This window comes from Leucopleurus acutus, assembly GCF_964270905.1.
Source record: "Leucopleurus acutus genome assembly, chromosome: 14".
NCBI classification, from domain to species: domain Eukaryota; kingdom Metazoa; phylum Chordata; class Mammalia; order Artiodactyla; family Delphinidae; genus Leucopleurus; species Leucopleurus acutus.
Window position 1 is genome coordinate 87,234,314 of NC_139156.1, and position 15,104 is coordinate 87,249,417.

Sequence of the window (15,104 nt, forward strand, 5' to 3'; positions counted from 1 at the left end):
AAACCACTCAACTTGTTGGCACGAATGCCAGGGCAACCCAAGCAAGGGGATGTACAAGCCTACGTGACGCTTGGAAGTAGGAAGCTTTGGGGGACTACACCTGGGCTGGTACTGGCCTCCCTCCCCAAAGGGACAAGGAGAGCAGAAACCTGGATGGAGTCAAGACAGAGAACAAAGCAAGGCAAGGCTGGGTATGGAGCAACGTGTGGATCCAGGAGCATGTGTCTCAGAACTGCCAGGGCTCTGCAGACCAGCTGCATCCCCATTCTCCTTGACCCTCATGGGTATAATGAACTCAGGATGGGCAAATCCCGGCTGCCAAGTCACTTCCACCTGTCCATGGAGTTGACAGTTACTTGCTCACAGTGAACCAACCTCCCTGGACCTAACAGCTACCGCAGGAGGCGGTAGTGGAGAACAAGGTGACGACAACGACCAGATGCGAAGGAGCAAGAGACGTTCAGCGGACCGACTGGGTGGACTGATGGTGTGGGGTTAAGTCTGCAGAGCTAAAGGGGCCAGATGTAGAAGAGGGAAGGGGAACCATGAGGATATGGTCAAGCCCCATCGTATGGATATTTCATCCATATGTTGTATGCAAATTCCATTCAATTTGCTCTGAGTGAACAAGAGAGAACTAAATTATCCTTTAAACCATGTCAGTGACTTTATTTACCATCTCATTTGATGAGCTCATAGCCCAGGGGCAGAGGGAAATGGGAGCTGTGAGTCTGCCATCTCTCAGGAAGTCTCAGGCCTCAGAGGCCCCTCAGAGCCAAACTACCTCACCTTTTGCACTTTTCAAGCAACGTTATTCCTAAGTGCGAGTCACCCTCTTCATCAGGTTCTCCAAGAAACAGCAATCTCTCCCAATGAGAGAGGAAATATGGGCTACTTTGGCTTGCTGAGGCACAATATGTAGGTCTCCAAAATGGTACCTGCCTGGGGATTTTTCAAGAAAATTAAGCATCAGTGGTGATTTGTTTGTCTTCACATAACGTATGACCCAGATGTGCTGAGAAATAAGAAAAGGACGAACGAATCAAGGGTGGCTGATCCAAGGAGGCAAGGGGCAACTTCCACAGCCTACGTGGAAAGCTAGAGGGAGGGAACATCCAGCTGGTGGGAGCTGAAGACAGGGGCCAGTCCTCCTTGGGCTCGGGATGCCACCCCCTCTTCCTACATCTTCACGCTCTCCTTCTCTGTTGGCCCCTCCCAGCCATATTAAAGAGCCACAAGGAAATGCTCTCCTCCATTCCATTCTCCTGTCCTCCTATCCACCCCTCCCTTCTTTCCCTTTGCCATCAATTTCTTGACTTGCCCCCCATTTCTCCCCTCCCATCCACACTGCGGTCTGGTTTCTGCCCCACTACTCTCGCGAAACTGATCTCCTTGAAGCCCCCAATGATTTCTCCGTTGACAAGTCCAGGGCACTACTTCTCAATCCTTATCTTTGTGACCGCCAAGCCGAGTCAGATCTTAAACAACGTCTCTGTCTTGAAAATCTCTTCCCTTGGCTTCCGCGCCACCTTTCCTTTTCTTTTCATGAGACCGATCACAACCAGTGCTGCAGATTCCATCGAATTAAGGAATGCTGTTGCCTACATGTGTGAATGAGCTCAAGTGAGTAAAGTACTGAAGTAGAGGACACCTAAAGTGAAACGTCTTCATGAATGTCCACGTGGCTGAGCAGCAAGCTAACCTTTCCTACATGTGCTAAAGAAGAAGAGTTGGGTTTTATTTTATTTACTTTTCCCTGGACTGTGTTGAATGACTATCATCTACAAGTTCAGGCTACTTTTGGCTGAGGATTAATGCACTGGGAGAGCTGAGAGAAAACTGAACAATAGAGCTGTCTTTTTCTTGACCAGTTCACCTTAGTTTCCCAAACTCTAAGTCTTTCCCGAATTCTTTCTCCTTTCTATTGTAGTAAAAGGAACATAACACAAAATCCACCATTTGGATCATTTTACAATTCACCGTACCATTCAGTGGAATTTACTACTGTCACAATGTTGTGCAACTATCACCACTGCCTAGCTGCAAAACATTTTCATCAACCAAGAGGAAACCTACACCCATTTTAAGGAGTCATTCCCTATTTCCCTCTCTTCCAAACCCCTGGCAACCACTAATGTAGAATCTTTTCTGTGTGTATGGATTTGCCACTGCTGGACATTTCATATAAATGGAACCATACAATATGTAGCCTTTCATGCCTGACTCCTTTCAATTAGTTGCATCCATCATGTAGCATGTATCAGAAATCCACTCACTGTTATGGCTGAATCCTTCATACCCTTTGAATACAAAATTAAAACTACGTTGAGAGTGAAGCTCTGTTTTAATGGCACATCTATTAGGCCAATTCATTGAAAGAAGCTGAAGATGGAGATATTGTTGTGAAATGATAATCGTTGAGAAGCCTCAGCCAATTGGATAACGAAAAGTTTGGGAAATGTTGCAAAAAATTATCTGCTTTATGTTAAAAGCCTATTAAACAAGGATGCAGGAGATTGTCTTTTTCTTGCAGGTAACTTAAATGAGGCAGAAAGAAATAACTGCCCTTTAGAACACATTTTGAAAGGATTCCATTTATTCTTAATAGACGAATGGGAGTACAGGAAGTTCACATCCAATATGGACTCCCTGTCCAAACACTGTTTATCGTTCTAGCCACCACTATCGAATTATATTTCTTGAGAGTAAGGCAGCTCAATTCCTGCATATTACTTTCTAAAATTCATCCATCAAATCCATTAATACAGTATAAACAAGAGTTGTTCAAGTTTAAGTGCGCTTCAAATATCAGGTATAAAGAACCCCCAGTAAGAAAAAGAATCCTATATCTCTTGCCAGAATGTGGTCAGCTCTGGGGCGCTCTGCTAGCTGAAAGACACATTCATTATTAAGGGGATAGAGGCTGTTTAAGTGGGATGAGAGCCAAAAAATTTTAACTACATATATGTGTTAAGAACAGTGCTGGGTTATCTCATATTCTATATCAGTCAAGGCTCACCGTTTTACATACGTGAAAAGCAAAGTTAAAAGTGTATTAGTAGGGCTTCCCTGTTGGCGCGGTGGTTAAGGATCCACCTGCCAGTGCACGGGACACACGTTTGAGCCCTGGTCCGGGAAGATCCCACATGCCACGGAGCAACTAAGACCATGTGCCACAACTACTGAGCCTGCGTGCTAGAGCCCGTGAACCACAGCTACTGAAGCCCACGCACCTAGACCCCGTGCTCAGCAACAACGAGAAGCCACCACAATGAGAAGCCCGCGTACTGCAACAAAGAGTAGCCCCCGCTCACCGCAACTAGAGAAAGCCCGCGCACAGCAACGAAGAGCCTAGGCAGCCAAAGATAAATAAATAAATACGTCTATTTTTAAGAAAAGTGTTTTAGTAACTTACTAAAAGGCACGCAACCAGTAAACGTGAGCACACTCAAGTTTAAGCTAATACTTGAGATTAATAAAAACGGCACTAAATTAAAAGTTCAGAGATATTTTTTATTTCATACTTTCACTAATGCTCTTTGGAGATAAATCATGTCATTTATATGGGCTTTAGTTTTCACAACTTTAATAGTTGGAACCTTGACTAGATGATCTGTATGTAGTCTTCCAATTCTAAAATGTTCCACTAATTTGGACTGCTACAATAATTGCCCTTGCAATACATGCATGCTGCCACCAAGTAGCAGTAGAGACTACTAGTTCCTTTTTTACCCCTAGTGGGGGTGCATTTTGACAGCAGACTTATCCGTCAATAGTACAACCTGTTAGTATAACTATAAGATAACAAAATAATCTGGCATTCTTTCCTGTAAAAGAGAAGCTTTACATTGTGTCTGTGAATCATACCAGAATCACCTGCAGGTTTTTAAATATAGAGGAAATCCTGAACCCATTGAATGAGACTCTTCAGAGACAGGACTTGGGCATCTGGAATTTTGGGTTCCCATCATTTGTATGTTTTATTTCATTTTATTTTTGCCTATGTACAATATTTGTCACATCCTTTTGAATCTTTAAAACTTTCTTTTTGTTTTAAATTTTAGAATATTCCATAATCTTCACCTACTTTTCATAAGGTGTTATCTGTTATGTTTATTCGATCTTGTGCGTCTCCTGGTTAAGACTTCTTTCTTTCCTTTCTTTGTTTTTTTTGGGGCCCTGCCTCATGTCTTGCAGGATCTTAGTTCCCTGACCTGGGATTGGACCCCAGGGCCCCAGCAGTGAAAGCTTCATGTTCTAAATACTGGACCACCAGGGAAGTCCCAAGATTTCAGTTTTAAATGACTTCTTTCCCCACTCTAATTCATTCCTGGGATCAGTTTCATGTTTGGACATTAAAGCAACCTTGCATTGCCAGAATAAAGCTACTTTGATTCTGATATATGATTGTTTTACATACCATGGATACAGTTTGTGCTTCTCTTTACACATTTTGCATGCATGTTCAAAGGAGAAACTGGCCTGTGATTCTATTCTCGTAATATTCTTTATCGATTTTTTTGTTGCTTTTTTAAGATTCTATACTTTATGTTTTATTTATTTATTTTTGGCTGCATTGGGTCTTCATTGCTGTATGCGAGCTTTCTCTAGTTTCGGCGAGTGGGGGTCTATTCTTTGTTGCGGTGAGTAGGCTTCTCATTGCAGCCTTCTGACCCCATGGGCTTCTGACCCCATTCGTCAGTGCTACTTCAGGTCCTCACCCCTTCCCTTCTGACCCTGGGCGGTGAAATCCTCTTTCTGCGGCTGGCGTGCGGCAGAAAGTCAATGAGGCAAGAGTAGGTTTGGAGTATCCAAGGAGCAGAAAGGATGTCAGCGTGTGGAAAACAGAGCGAGCAAATTGGAGAGGAGAACGAAACAGTCAGAGAGGAAACAGAGGCCCAGATTTCTAGGTCTGTGGAGGCACTCTGAGGACTTTGCATTTTCTGTGAAGAAGCCACTGAAGAAATTTGAGTGACATGATCTGACTTATGTTTTAACAAGATCTCTCTGGATGCCACGCTGATTAGAGACTGTAGGAGAGCAAGGACAAGCCCCAGAAGACCAACAGTTGATTCAAAGAAATGATTACTCAAACATGGTCCTCCTCCTCAGTGAACACGCAGAGCAGCAATTGGCAAATAATGGCCACGAATCAAATCAGGCTCTCAGCCTGGATCTGTGGGACTGTGAGCTAATAATGGTTCTCACGTTTAGAAAGCTTGTTGAAGAGGAAAGAGGAGGAGAAGCTACAGAAACTGTATATGGCCCACAAAGCCTAAGATATTTCAAATCCAGAAAATGCTTTCCAACACCTGACGTAGAGCATGTGGCTGGTAGGAGGTCCTCAACCAAATTTGGAAGAGGAATACATGAGTCAGTTAGTTCCTGAAAACACTGTAAAGTGATAGGTGTCAAGAAACATTTACCCCTTCACCCTTAACCTTCACAAATGATGCCAGTTCCATTGAGCTATTGAAAAATACATTCTGGCTTTCAGAAAAATAACCCAGAGGACATTTTCTCACATACGCAAGGTCATAAACAACTGTCAAGTGAAGTTGAAATAGCAACAAATCAAATAATAACAAAAAACATTTTGACTGATTTTTAAATCTTAGAAAGCATTTTCATGTTCATTATCTAATTTAATCCTCAAATCAACGTCATGAGATAGTTATTATTTCCCCATTAGAAATGACCACATATGAAATCCTTAGTGATTGCTCAACAAAAGCTGAAATCTTGAGTGTTGCATCTATTAAGGCCATGGTTGGGTGTTTTCCCATGGGAACATTGGATGCTAAAATCCACAGGGATTTTCAGCTCAAGATGGCAGACTAGGAAATATATTTACTTTCTGTTCCTCCTGAAACCATATCTAAATAAAACTGTAGAAATACCAAAATTAATCAACCAATAAAAGCCAAGATATTCTGGAAGTCATCAACCACAGAAAGATTTCAACACATTTCGAGAAGGCAAGCAATGAAATGGAGGAGCCATGAATAAAATAATGAAGAAAAAAAGGCTGAGCCTAAGTAAGGTCTGCACAAAGTCACTCAGCTTTTGCTGAGCTCTGGTTATAGTAAAGGGCAGAGGAAAGAAGAGGGGCTGAAAACAAGGAGACAAACGTCATTTTAGGAAAAACACTTCATTTAATGAGCTCCAGGGAACACTCAGCCTGCTGCCATACTAACTCATGAATTACAATGGATTGTTGGTAAGCAAGACAAGAAAACAGGGAAGAAACAAAAGAAACAAAAATCAAGACACTGTTTCTAACTGGACTCTTCTCAAATGAGATCGAGGAATTATGGTTCAATGCCACAGCTGTAAATCATTTCTGCTCTTGGAGAGGTTACAAAGGGCTTATAATATTTCCCTTGTTTTCAGACAGAATTTAGGTCTGAGCAAAAGCTTTTGTGTCCTCCAACCCCAAAATTTATTGGGGATGGAAGCCCAGATTTGCTGGGACATACCATAAAAAGAATCTCAAGAGCAGAGGGTCAAACTGATTTTGGAATATATGAATTATGCCCAGTGTGAGTTTCAATAGGTTTATATATATATATACATTTTTACTGATCTATATGATTTTGGGTTCTGAAACTTCTACATGTCACATGCGTGATACATAACAGACAATGTCAGCCCCAGGAGGGAGAAAACACTCCAATGAAGCAAGCCAAAGAAACAAGTTTTAAGCAAGGTCAAGTGATGTGTAGACCAGGATTGTTCAATTCCTACCTGTCATGCTGAAGCTTCCAGCTCCTGAATAACAAAACATGCTTCCCTTGTCCTAGACAGCCAAGAGTACGTCTCCTCTCTTGGGCATAGGAATCCCTAGAGTTACATATGGGTAGTAAAGAGTGGACCCAGCTGTCATACTCACAATGACCAAATTGTGTTGATCGTACTTTATACCAATACATCGCTCCACGCTGAAGTTGCAATAAATGATATATTTGCTTTCTAGACATGAATGAGACGCCTTACTGGATATACTCCAGGAAGGCCAGAGAAGCTGGCTTCTAATCCATATGGAACAATTCACTGGTGAATTTCTTTCAGGATAGACCATGATTTATCTAGAATATCATCTTTACATATCTGGATCCTTCAAACTAGACAAAGGGAAAATACGGGCTTCAAGCCTCAGTTAGAAATATGGAATGGTGCCATGTTGACAACGGGTGCTCCCTGACCTGTATCTTCTGAGATTAGAACACAGTGTGGTGGATGACCAATTCATGCGTTGAACAAAAGAAGACCTCCTACAGGGCAGTGTAGCTGTTCGTTACAGGTATGGCACTTAGGGCTAAGTACCATAAGGACTACAAGAAAAAACGAAAAACAAGTAACACATGAAGCATATACGATAAGGAGGCACCACAGTCCAGAGCACAAGCTCTGGAATCACACAGGCTTGGATCGAATCCCGGCTAAGCCACTACCATCTATATACCCTGAAGGACAGGCCAAGGTTTAAATGTTCTTTTACCAAATTTCAAAACAGAAGTGAAGAAAGAACCTATCTGCCAGGAAGGGACATCGTGGGCTGCAGCATCCAGTCGGATCAGGGCTCTGCATCTCCTGCTCAGAAACCTTGGCCACCTGGCTCATGGTGATGCTGGCAGCTGAGCAGCCCTGGAGAAGGCGATCCTGTCTCCAGGTCTCGCAGAGGAGCTGGGGAGGTCTGCGGACGAGGTGGCCCACACCCTGGTAAGCTCTGGCTGCCTCCTGCCCTCAGGTCTGAGCAGGCTCTGGCCTCTGGCCCCGTGGTGGGGAAGGCCTGGCCGATACATACGCAGGGCTGAGGGGCCTGCAGAGCCAGTCGCCAGGCAGGGTGAGCTCTGGAGGAGGCTTCCACAGTCCCCAACAGTCTCCGCATGGTGGCCCATCTGGTGCCAAACACCTGCCACCCACAGCCAGAAGTCCCAGCCACTAGAAAGTCCAGAAGGGGCCCTGCCCTTTGCCTTTGGGCCGGGGTTAAGCCAGCAGCTGGGCTTGCATGTGACCCCTGCATCACCCCTGCCCCGCCTGCACTTTCTCTGTGACACGTACAATGGATATGTCATAAAGCCAGGCAGAGCCAGTGCTATAAATTCAGAGGAGTTAGAATCTAGGAAGAGGCTCTCCCACTTTCACTCTCTGCTCTCAGATCAGGCAGGCAGTACCTCTAATATGGAAGCTATGGACACCACACCTCCTTCACACGCTGTCCTCTCCCATTCTGCTCCTGTTTTCCCCAGCACCCCATTTACGGCCCTGGCGGGCATCGGTGCTTCAGCAGGAAGCACGTCAGACCCCGAACCTATGGACACCACACCACCTTCACACGCTGTCATCTTCCATTCTGCTCCTGTTTTCCCGACCACCCCATTTACGGCCCTGGTGGGCATCGGTGCTTCAGCAGGAAGCACGTCAGACCCCGAACCTATGGACACCACACCACCTTCACACGCTGTCATCTTCCATTCTGCTCCTGTTTTCCCCAGCACCCCATTTACGGCCCTGGCGGGCATCGGTGCTTCAGCAGGAAGCACGTCAGACCCCGAACCTATGGACACCACACCACCTTCACACGCTGTCATCTTCCGTTCTGCTCCTGTTTTCCCGACCACCCCATTTACGGCCCTGGCGGGCATCGGTGCTTCAGCAGGAAGCACGTCAGACCCCGAACCTATGGACACCACACCACCTTCACACGCTGTCATCTTCCATTCTGCTCCTGTTTTCCCGACCACCCCATTTACGGCCCTGGCGGGCATCGGTGATTCAGCAGGAAGCACGTCAGACCCCGAACCTATGGACACCACACCACCTTCACACGCTGTCATCTTCCATTCTGCTCCTGTTTTTCCCAGCACCCCATTTACGGCCCTGCCGGGCATCGGTGCTTCAGCAGGAAGCCCGTCAGACCCCGAACCTATGGACACCACACCTCCTTCCCACGCTGTCATCTTCCATCCTGCTCCTCTTTACCCCAGCACCCCATTTACGGCTTAGGCCGGCACTGGTGCTTCAGCAGGCAGCACCTCTAACACCAAAGCTATGGACACCACACCTCCTTCCCAGGCTGTCATTTTCCAATCTGCCCTGTCTCCAATAGAACCACTACCCATTTCACACCGCTGTTCCAAGTTCTGGGAACACACCACCCAGTGATAGCAATGCCTCAGCCCATGCCTCGACTCATTTACCTGCAACGTGAGCCAACAGATAGACCAACACTTCAAAGTTATGACAGAATGTTGAGTAAGTTATACGCTTGGAATTTCATTTATTATTATTAACAAGCACAACTGTAGTGCTTAGACTATAACAAGTACTATTCTAAGGGCTTACCAAATATTAACTCACTTATTCCTCATAATGGCAACCCTAGAGGTAGGGAATATTCATAATGTTCACTCTTCTGGGGGCAACTGAGGCCCAGAGACGTTGAAGAGCTTGCCTAATGCCACACAGTAAGTAGGTGGCAAAACCCGGGATTAAAACCAGACCGTCTAGACTTTCATCACTTTGCTGTGCCACCGTACTATAAGTTGTGGTTAGGGAAGGAACTAAATTGACAAGACTCTGAACTAAAAGGAGAAGGGAGAAATGAGAAAATGAGTGATCCTAGAAACTAGAGTAGAGTTAGGCTCAGCAATTTCTGGTGATGAGACCCGGAAGAACAAGAACTTGGTTGGAATATTAACTTGGGGTAGTATCTGAATCCATGGAGAAATGGTTTTGTTTTCTGTAAAATTTAGAAAGGTCAGTTGGATGAAGATTAATGAAGACAAAAGTAGAAAGGAAAAGAAAAAGGTGCCTTAAGGGAGACATAACCGCTTCCCTCTACGTACCCACAGTTGGGGTCCTGTGGGAAAGGATGGAGCTCTCTCTACCGGGTTGGTCACCAGGCTGAACAAGGAGAAACATGGCAACCATTGTACTGGTTTTGATGATCTCTCAAAACCAAGGCTTCAGTTTCCAAGAACGACCTACGGTAGCATAACTAGTGTGTGTCACACATGCCACTAAGTGTGTTTCCAGTCATACATTTTAATTGGAGAACTACTTCCTATGAGGTAGGCATTAGTTCCCTATGGCTGCTGTAACAAATGACTACAAATGTGCTTGCTTCTAACACAACACACTTATTTTCTTATGGTTCTGCAAGACAGAGGTCCAAAACCAGTTTCCCTGGGCTGAAACCAGAAGTCGACAGGGCCATCCATCCTCCTTCTAGAGGCTCTAAGCGAGAATCTGTTTGTTTCCTCGCCAGCATTCCTTCACTTCTGGCCACATCAATGCAACCCCAACTTCGTCATCACATTCTCTTTGGAGTACAAATTCCCTCTGCCTCTCTCTTACGAGAACACCAGTGGTTATATTTGGGCCCATCCAGGTAGTCCAGGAGAATCTTCCCATCTGAGAACCATTACTTTCATCCCACTGGCAAAGTGCCTTCTGCCATTTAAGGTCACATTCACAGGTTCTGGAGAGTAGAATGTGGACATTTGGGGGCAATGGTATTATTCAGTCTACGACAAGGTAGATACTATTATCTTTCTCAGACGTAGGAAATGACGTTTAGGGAAGTAGTTTGTCTCAGGTCTACAATTTCCAGAGTAGAGACTTAAATTCTGCCACTGACACTTTAGGACACACCCTAAACAACTTGAATCTGTGTCCTTAACTACTGCATAATCCTTGGTTAAGAGTCACACTTAGGTATCAAGACCCAATTGAATGCAACACAAGTACTGTCTCCTCTTTCACTATGTTTGCCTGGTGTACTGATGAATCTTGCCCAGAGCAGAAGAGTTCAGAAAATTGTTATGCAGGTTTACGAAGAGAAAGCATTTACTGTTTGACGTGCCCGGAGTAACGGAAGGCTTTTTCAAATAAAATATGCCACCAAAGAGTCAAGTGTCACAACAGAGGTAACCCCGTGGGAGTCACGAGACTAAAATTATCTCCAATTGTGCAGGAGAGAAAAGTTTCACTGAAGGCAGGTGTAGTTCAGCCAAGCCCTACAGCACAGAAGTAGGAATGTGGGTATGTACGAATGGGAAACAGTTTAATGCAGAATGGATGAGAAATATGAATTCGACCTATTCTAAAACAACTGGCTTATTAACTCAGTAAATCGATTTAGTCAGTCAAACTAGCTTTAGCTGATTACTTATCCAGGGAATAGCTGTTTAGAGTAATTTTTGTCATAGAACAGTCAATAAAATGGTTGAACTATAGCTTTAGGCTTGCTAAGTGAAATAGATTGCTCTAGATGATTTTCAAGTGACTTACTTGGTAGTACTCACGAAATTGGGGGTTAACAATTGCTTAAGAAAACAAAGAGAATTGATTTTAAATAAAGTACTTACTGTGTGAACTATCTGTTCAGTAGCTCATGTTAAACGGATGTTTATAATCCCCATTGGACAACCAACTACTTTTTTGCAAATGGCAATGTGAATTGCTCTCGCATAAACTATAGCAATGACCACCTATCTAATTTGTTGTCCAAACCAGAAATGTTCTAACAATACTGGTGTCCTAATAAAAATAAGCACGAAGGGAACACACACTGGGTGTCTCCCGTGTGCCCGTGCATGCATCTATATCTCACTGAACCCCCATAACAGCCCCCAAGAGAGGGACTCTGAGTGTCCCCATGCTGCTTGTGGAGAAACAGGCACAGGAAGGTTCAATAGTCTATCTACCTTATATCACACAGAGGGTGGGAAAGCCCGTTTTTAAACCACCTGCCTCCAATTCCAGGTGCTAGGAGCCAGACTCAGCCTACAGCTCTCTTCTGCTGGCCTGGAGGTGAAACAAGGTGTCATGATTAGTCAAATCCCGGTCTTCACTCATCAAGGTAGCTTGAACACCTGCACGTCCTCCAAGTAGCATGTAGCATAAGCAATAAGATGTTTGCCCCGTGATCCTCCAGGAACTTGGAATCAGCTGTGCCTGGTTAGGCTGAGCTGGTTTAGAGTGGAGAGGACCACCGATCTTCCACCCGGGCAAGTGCCTTTTGACCTCCTGCCATCAGAGGGCCGAAAACGCCAGCCTGAGAATGTGCTGAGGCCTGTAGCCTAGTTAGGCCAGCTCAGAACAATGATGAGCACACGTTTTTCCAATCACCTTTCCTCATGCTCCCCATGCCTCATACTGCCCTGCTTCTTTATTCTTTATCCCACAGATACCCAAAGCCCCTTGCCTTTGGGGAGGCGGATTTGAGACCTATTGTCACGTCACGTCCTCGCTTGGCTGCCCTGTGAATAAACCTCCTCTTTGCTGCAAACCTCAGCATTTCAGTGTTTTGGCTTGCTGCGCCTCAGACGGAATGGTTGGGAGCAGTGGTACAGGACCCTTGCATGTGAGGGAAGCTGGTTCCTAGTAGTCACATTGCGGATGTTTTCTCCTCTCGGGGTGGGGGTGGGGCAGACATCCTGCTCTTCCGGAAAGGGACAAACACAGGTGCCAAACCCTTGCCCTCAGCGTCACCCTCACCTAGGAGCTTGTTAGAAGCACAGAATCCAGGCCCCACCCAGAACTACTGAATACCAGCCTGCATTTAACAAGATCCCCAAGAGAGGCATACCCATATTAAAGTTGGAGAGGCACCAAGCTGTCATCGTCTTCTCCGCAGCTAATGAAAACGAAGCAAAGATTCATCCCGAGCCGACTCTGCCTCAGTCACCTGGATATCCCATGAGCTCATTTAATCCTCCCCAGAACCTGCAAATGAGACTGAGGGTCAGAGTGGTCTAGCACCCAAGGTTCCATAAAAGAACACGACCAAGGCTCACTGGAGCCCAGACTTCCAAAAAAGAAGGCCCCTGAGCACAGCATGGCACCACCGCAGCCCAAACCGTGGGCCTGGAGGGTAGGCCAGGCTCCCCACGCAGAGTTCACACCATTCGACAGATGCCCACAGCAGACCACAAGGCAATAATGAGAAGTAACTTCTGATTGTGGAATCTCTGAATTTTGAGATTTAAAGAAAAAAATCTGTTTTCAGGGGATGGTTAAAACAGTTCTACCAAGGAGTAAAGAGAGGGCATCTCAAGGCTCCTTCTGGACTAAGAATTTAATGCCTACTTATTGAGAAATGCTCCGTGCATTTGCTCAGCCCTACGTCAAGATGAAGTTCTCTGTGCCCTAGAAGCTTAGGTTCTAAAAAGGCCACAGAAATGGGTGAGACCTAAAAAATGCCAGAACAATGCAACGGTCTTAATCAGACTGTCTTTGCTTTGCCTTGCTTACAAGTCACTGACTTTAAACTGAATATGGTGTCATGTCTTTATGTTTCTTGAAGCTTTGTTTTTTCAAAAGATCATATAAAGATTTTCTTCCATGGTAAGACTTTTATATTGTATTTTTCTTAAACTGGACTGTGGTACATTTACCCTCCATCAGATGATTGCTTATAACTCACCTTGCTTTATTAAGAATACTGCTAGAGGCTTCTATGTGCCTACTAAAGAAAATACAATTTCAGGCCCATTGAAACCAATGAAAATCCAAGATTTCAGAGCACAAGATAATGAAAATTCTCTCTATCCGCGTCTCTTACTGCTTTTAATCTGTTAACAGTCCCTAAGTGTGTCAGATGAAAGGTACTGTCGCGGGAATTGACATCATTAACAGCATTCCATACAGGTAAGTCTTGATTGTTCCAATTTCTCAAAATGTTGGACATATTTACTGCCTCTATGACATCTCTAGGGTGTGTGGAAGAAATAAAAAAGAGGGCTGTACAATGTATTTCTCCAAATATACACACAAATAGTTTGCACATACAAACAGGGAAACCTTATAAATAATGTATGGGGAGCAAAGTATTGTCGGTAACGGAACTACTCATTTCGAAAGACAACACTGTCACCAAGTGTCCCCTCACCAAAACTGACTGGGAATTTTTGGGGGCCACCAAACCAGAGATGGAGATTTTCAGGCACATTCTTGCCAGAAGAGAGAGCCTAGGGCATAAACCACTCAACTTGTTGGCACGAATGCCAGGGCAACCCAAGCAAGGGGATGTACAAGCCTACGTGACGCTTGGAAGTAGGAAGCTTTGGGGGACTACACCTGGGCTGGTACTGGCCTCCCTCCCCAAAGGGACAAGGAGAGCAGAAACCTGGATGGAGTCAAGACAGAGAACAAAGCAAGGCAAGGCTGGGTATGGAGCAACGTGTGGATCCAGGAGCATGTGTCTCAGAACTGCCAGGGCTCTGCAGACCAGCTGCATCCCCATTCTCCTTGACCCTCATGGGTATAATGAACTCAGGATGGGCAAATCCCGGCTGCCAAGTCACTTCCACCTGTCCATGGAGTTGACAGTTACTTGCTCACAGTGAACCAACCTCTCTGGACCTAACAGCTACCGCAGGAGGCGGTAGTGGAGAACAAGGTGACGACAACGACCAGATGCGAAGGAGCAAGAGATGTTCAGCGGACCGACTGGGTGGACTGATGGTGTGGGGTTAAGTCTGCAGAGCTAAAGGGGCCAGATGTAGAAAAGGGAAGGGGAACCATGAGGATATGGTCAAGCCCCATCGTATGGATATTTCATCCATATGTTGTATGCAAATTCCATTCAATTTGCTCTGAGTGAACAAGAGAGAACTAAATTATCCTTTAAACCATGTCAGTGACTTTATTTACCATCTCATTTGATGAGCTCATAGCCCAGGGTCAGAGGGAAATGGGAGCTGTGAGTCTGCCATCTCTCAGGAAGTCTCAGGCCTCAGAGGCCCCTCAGAGCCAAACTACCTCACCTTTTGCACTTTTCAAGCAACGTTATTCCTAAGTGCGAGTCACCCTCTTCATCAGGTTCTCCAAGAAACAGCAATCTCTCCCAATGAGAGAGGAAATATGGGCTACTTTGGCTTGCTGAGGCACAATATGTAGGTCTCCAAAATGGTACCTGCCTGGGGATTTTTCAAGAAAATTAAGCATCAGTGGTGATTTGTTTGTCTTCACATAACGTATGACCCAGATGTGCTGAGAAATAAGAAAAGGACGAACGAATCAAGGGTGGCTGATCCAAGGAGGCAAGGGGCAACTTCCACAGCCTACGTGGAAAGCTAGAGGGAGGGAACATC